The sequence below is a fragment of the Pteropus alecto genome, unplaced genomic scaffold (genome assembly GCF_000325575.1).
Source record: "Pteropus alecto unplaced genomic scaffold, ASM32557v1 scaffold75, whole genome shotgun sequence".
NCBI lineage: Eukaryota > Metazoa > Chordata > Mammalia > Chiroptera > Pteropodidae > Pteropus > Pteropus alecto.
The window spans coordinates 30,540,120-30,546,170 of NW_006440638.1; the positions used below are offsets into that span (position 1 = coordinate 30,540,120).

General features: G+C 42.3%; 1 pseudogene; it reads left to right on the top strand.

Moving 5' to 3' along the window:
- Nucleotides 1–4,678: 4,678 nt before the first annotated feature.
- Nucleotides 4,679–4,798, top strand: LOC112484463 (annotated as a pseudogene).
- Nucleotides 4,799–6,051: the final 1,253 nt, after the last annotated feature.

Consider the following 6,051-nt stretch of genomic DNA (forward strand, 5'->3'; position numbering starts at 1 on the left):
GAGACTCAAACATCTTATTGTCTTGTCTTTGACAGTCTAGTTTCTTCTCTTTCTTCTACTTCCAAGACATGACTTGGGATTTTCCCTTAAGTCAAAGGGCATTTACAAACTTCCTTAAAACAAATGTTGTCCACAAAAGTTCTGAAGTACTTGTTTTGATGATAAACTACAGAATGAGAAAAATAAACATCTGATTAAAGTGCAAAAAGAGAGAGAGAGAGAGAACCATTTTGGCTAGAAAATATTATATCGTCAGGGAAGGCTTCTTTTTAAATTGTGTCAACTTCTCTAATAAGCCCGACATACTGCTAAGCACTGTGAGAGAATCAAAGGTGAACAAAATTTGGCTTCATATCACATAGAGTAATGCTCATCTAATATTCCATGTGCTTCCCTACAATTCCCAGCCCCTTGCAGGTAGTCCGGACCAGTAACTAGTTAATACTAATCAAGTCCAAAGCACTTATTTGGCCATTTAAGACCCTCTGGCACTCTCGTCCCCTGTGGTGTTAATCAACAATATTTTAGATGATAAAGCCTTTTCATCTTGGTTCCCTGAGTGATTTTATGGAAGAGAATCTTCTGCTGACCTGCACTGGCCATTTAGCACAAGTGAGAAATTACCCTTTACTTTGTTATATCTGCAAAGCAAATTTATTTGTTTGTTTCTGCAGTATAACCTAGCCTACGCTGAACAATATAATCCCTAACCTCGGTAATAACAGCTGCCATTTATTGAATGCCTCCTATATGCTCACACATGTTACTTGATTTATCCTATTTAATCCTATGAGACAGCCCTACAAGAGAGTTATTGTTTCCCAGATAAGAAGAAGGAATTCAGAGAGTCTTGCCTAGTATCACACAGTAAGTTGCAGAATCATGATGCATCCTCAGGTCTGTCTGACTTCAAAGCTGATGTTTTCCTTCTAAACTAGTTTCAAGTTCAAGAGAGCTTAGACATGAAAATGTATTCTGCAACGTGCATGTTGGAGGCTAGGGAAGCAGGATGAAGGGGAAGTCCTCGGTTTAGAATGACAATATCCGGACTCAGATTCCCAAATTAGAATGTTGGTAGTACAGACAAAAATGCCACTTTACCATTATTTTGGTTATGACAGCTCCTTAATCTTGCATGGATGGACATTGCTATTTGTTCCCACCAGCAAGAAAAATGCCTAATGTAAGCTCTTTCCCAGTCCACAAATATTTTAGCCCAGAAATGATGTCAAAGTCATGAAACATTAGAATGGAAAGTGACCTCCTTGGAGATGTCCTCATTTTAGGATTGAGGGGGGTGAAGCCCAGAGATAAAAAGTCCCCTATTTCAGATCACACAGTGCATTCCTGGCAGCCCTCTCAGCTGTGCTGCAAATACTTTGCCCAAGTATTTACAGAAGTCTCCAGAGAAAATGTGTGACCTGTTTGCTTTTCTTCTGTACATCCTAAATGCTTCCGAAGGCAGAAGTAGCATTAGATTTATTCACTCATCCCTGTCTCTTCATGCATACATTTGCCAAAAGCATTTTCACACCAGCTATCTCTTCTGACCTTCACGGAAACCTTCTGAATGAGCAAGGCAGGTCTTGTCCCCATTGTAAAGATGCCAAAAAAGTCTCAGTGAAGCAGAGTCATTTGTCCAAAGTCATATGGCTCAAGTATAGCTGCAACTCATATGTCCTTACTCTCAGACACACATGCCATCCTTCCGAATCCAGGATACACCCTCAAGCTTGTACTGTAGTTCAGCCCAAGGGTTCAGGACATGGATCTGCATTTATAATACAGCTGTTCAGTCCTTCTGTGACTCAGTTTCTTTATCTGCAAAATTGGGAGGACGGTAGGACCTGGCTCAATTAGAATAGTGCTTGGGACATAGTTAGTGCTCAGTTGATATCAGCCGGTACTCTAATGAGACCCTTGGCATCAGGAGAAGTCATCATTTGGCAATTCTCAAGGGACCCCATTGGTCCATGACAGTAACACTCTGTTGTTTTGCTGAGACAGAAGTTAATTACTCACATGGACTGATATTATAATAATTTTCAAACACATGCACACTTCTTTGTGAAAAATGGCCACTAAGGAAGTGAAAATAGTGAAAACCCAGGTAATTGGAGGAGAGGTGGCTGGAAACATGTGCCTCAGAATGACTGTGTGATAGGGAAAAAGCCATGAGTTTTTCTGGTGGGGTATAGGAAGCCTTTGGGACACCAGTGTGGGTGTTAGTACAAGGATGCCATTAGATGGTTTTTAGCCAGGGGCCCAGGAACACCCAGTCCTGCCCTGTAGGTTCCAAGAGGAAATTCAAGTGCCCAGTGGACACTGAGCAGACTGTCACTCTGCAACTGTGGTTCCAGAAACCCACAGGGACCCCAGGTGAGCATGGCCAGACCAGACCTGAAGGTCCCCTTTCCTGGTCCACACTCAGGCCTCAACTTTTACCATTCCCATTGTGAGAAGAGACCTGGCCATCACATGCTGCCTCAAGGTCAAGCCGCCCCCAGGCTGCTCATTTCAGGCCTCCTGAGAACAGGCCAGTGGGCCAACGACATGGAAAGAGGAGCTGGTCTTGAAGTTTGTTGGTTTGGTTCTAGGTTGTCCTAGCAACCTAGATGCAAATAAGTGTGCAACGTATATGTGTATGTTAGGATAAAATGGGCCATACCTCAATCTGGGGTCTTTATGAGGCATTTATATGAAAGACACTTGTTTTTTTCTAGTAGTGAGAGATTTATTGTTAAGGGCAGTACAGTACTGTTAAGGAATCTGGGAACCGAAGGCGAACGGACCCGTGTTCAAGTCCCAACTTTGGCACTTTCTAGTTGTACACATTTGGACAAGTGTTCTCATTTCTCCAAGCCTCGGTTTTTTCAACTGTTAGACAAAAACGATAATTCCTACTCTACTTTTTGTAAGGATTATAGATGACATAGGCACTTGCTAAATGACAGCTGTCCCATCAGGGCTCCTGCTCTGTGCCAGACCCTGTGCCACAAGCTCCCTCACCTTTCATCTTAGTGTTCTGTAAATCCCACGACTCTCGCCTTACTTATATATCAACTGCATTTTTTACTTAACAACTTTGTAAGTCAATTAAACTCTTTAATTTGAGCCACATCTTGAGCAATAGTAGCCATAAAATTATAGGTTTGACGTGCTTTTGTTCCTAACACATCTTAAAATACATGCATTAAAACAACAAATTTTCTTTGTTGAGACAAATGGAATTTACCAACATTTATATGCATACCACACTTTGGGATGCCCCAGATGTCCATACTTAATGCTCAAGACAGCCTGCCAGGAGGAGAGCTGCCCGCCTTTTAGAAACAAAGAAATGGATTTCCCAATCGATACACACACAGCCAGACCTTTGAGAGGCCAGTTGGACATTTCTCCTAGGCATTTTCTTTTTAAGAGAAATCTTTCAGATCCTGAATCCTCGGCTTGCCTATAACCAAAAAGAGCGAAACACTGTAGCAAGTGCTTCCTTAGAACATGCAACTTTCTGCAAGGTTGTTTCCCTTTTGAAAAGATTCATATTCTTCTCAGTCCCTTGTAAATCAAACCCAAACCTCCAGCGTGAGGGGGAACTATAAACAACTTCGAATGAGGCTGGCTGGACAGTGCTGGCCTTCAAAGCCAGTTTGGGTTTTCAGCTAGGGCCATATTTAGGTGTTTCTGTCATGTGGTCCATTGAGACCACCCCCACCCTGAAACTCTCTCACTCCTGGGTTGGCCAGAAATCTCCACCTAAGCATAGTGAGTGGGAGTGACCTAGTGTGGCCCTGCCAAAACTCAAGAATCTATGTGTATTTGTCAGAACCAAGCAACTTTATGATGGCTTTGACTTAAATTATGGGAGATCTGGAGACTCCAATCTCAGGGCACTGAAAGTGCTCTGGCACTTTTGAAAGCCTCAGTTCAGGTACGCTGCTGAATTCTCTTATGACTCTCTGGGTTGCAAGGGACAGAAACCACCTCACCCAAGTAACTCTTCATAAGGATACAGAGACATTTCAAGGAAATCAAGGTGGGACTGCAGACAAGCCTCAAGATGGGCTGGAACGAAGGTCCAAAACGCAGCAGAGCCTTACCACCGCGTGCCAACACCCTCTGCCCTCTCTCCTACAAGTTACTTCCTGTATGTGTGATTCACGCTCTGTTCTTAGCAGGCCATTTGTCCTTGCTTTTAGCATCCTTGGGGCAGAAAGTGTCCATCTATAGCTTTCAAATTTTATGTCACCCAGAGAGAGACTGAAATGCTGTCTCTATCGGGCCCAATCCCACACTCCTAAGGAAGGGACTATGCACTCTGTCCTCTTCGATCTATTCTCCTCCCTGAAGCCAGAGTGATCTTTTCAAAATGCAAATCTGATTATATTCTTCCTTCCCTTTAAGACTCTTCAGCGGCCCTTCACACTCTTAGGATGAAGGCAGAACTCTTCAGGAGGTCCTGCGTAGGCCGGCCTCTGCCTCACTCTCCAGCCTCACCCTTCGCTCTCTGCTCAACCTCACCGAAGTTCCCTGGCTCCTCAGCCAGGCCTTTGCCCTGCCATTCTCTCCTCCTGGAGCACTCCCCACCCCCACCCCCAAACCTCCTGATTAGGTCATGGATTCCCTAATAGACTCTCATAACATTTATCACAGGTGCAAGTTTATGTTTGTCTGTATTGTCTACAGCCATGCTACTCTGAACAAGCTTAATCCTGTCAGATCTCAGTAGCTAAGCAGGATCAGGGCCTGGTTAATACTTGGATGGGAGACCACCTAGGAAGACCAGGTGCTGTAGGTGTAAAAAATAAAAAAAATAAGGGATTTTAAGTTGACAAGGTTCTTGCAATCTGTGAGGTCAACCAAGAGTTGCCTCACCTAAAAGATATATATATGTTTGACTGTATTATGATTATTTGATTTTCACTTGTTGCTAACCTAAAAATAAAAAGCCTTTCAAAGTGAGAGGCAAACAAGCATTTATTTGAGATCAATAAGAATAGCTATTCTGGAAGCACTGATTCAAGCAAAGGCCCAAGTAGTGTTTCAATTAGGAGACAATAAAAAAGAGAAGGGGAACAATTATACCAAAAGAAGGAAGGCTTTTCTATTGGTGCAGATAATATTACATAGTGATGTTAATTCTAAATGATGTTTTTAATTTTCAGTCTGGTAGTCATCAGTCTGATAGTACTAATATCTGCTTTCTTGTTATCTTTGCAAATAGGACTTTGGGGCACATTTTGGCCCAGTCTAAAGGTGTTTTTGACCTGTTTTAACATTCCAAGGTTTCAGGCATAACACGTGCAAGGCAGTTCCTCTGGGATGGCAGATTGGCTCCATTTTAAAGTGGCTCCATTTATTTATTTATTGACATTGTCTATCCCTATTCAACTGCTCACTCCATCAGACTGAAGAAATGTCTGTTTATTCTCCTAGCACATTATAGGTACTCTTCAATAACAGCAACATTAATACTTGAGACTTTAATTGAGTCATATCTCAAAGCCTTTCAGAGCACCTGTACTCCAAACACAGGTAATACATTTGAGATGCTACCCTTTTGGAAACTGTGTATGTTGCTGTCAATAGAGAATTATATCTCAAATCGTCAGTAGCCATTCAGCTACTCAGAGTGTGGTCCATGAACCTGCAGCATCAGCATCTTCTGGGACCCCAGCCCCACTCATTTAGAATTTGTATTTTAGCAAGTGATACATGTGTATGTTAACGTTTGGGAAGCACTGGGTTCGCATACCCTTTTAGATGTTCCTATAACCTCCCTTGATTTCTTTCCACCTATAACTGCTTCGTTCGTGTTGGATTTCTCTTCTAGACCATGAGCTTCCTGAAGGCTGGAACCTGGCTGTTTTGCCAACTCATTAACTTCGGTGCCTTGACAGGCAAGGATGTTTTTCCTCTAAAATCATTCCCTAAAAGGGGTTCATACAGTATCTTTTATATTATAGGAAGAGCTATAAATTACTTTGTTTTGAACAAAAAATACTGTCTGGGAAAGGCACAATTAGTTTAAAAATTACCTCAATGATAGTT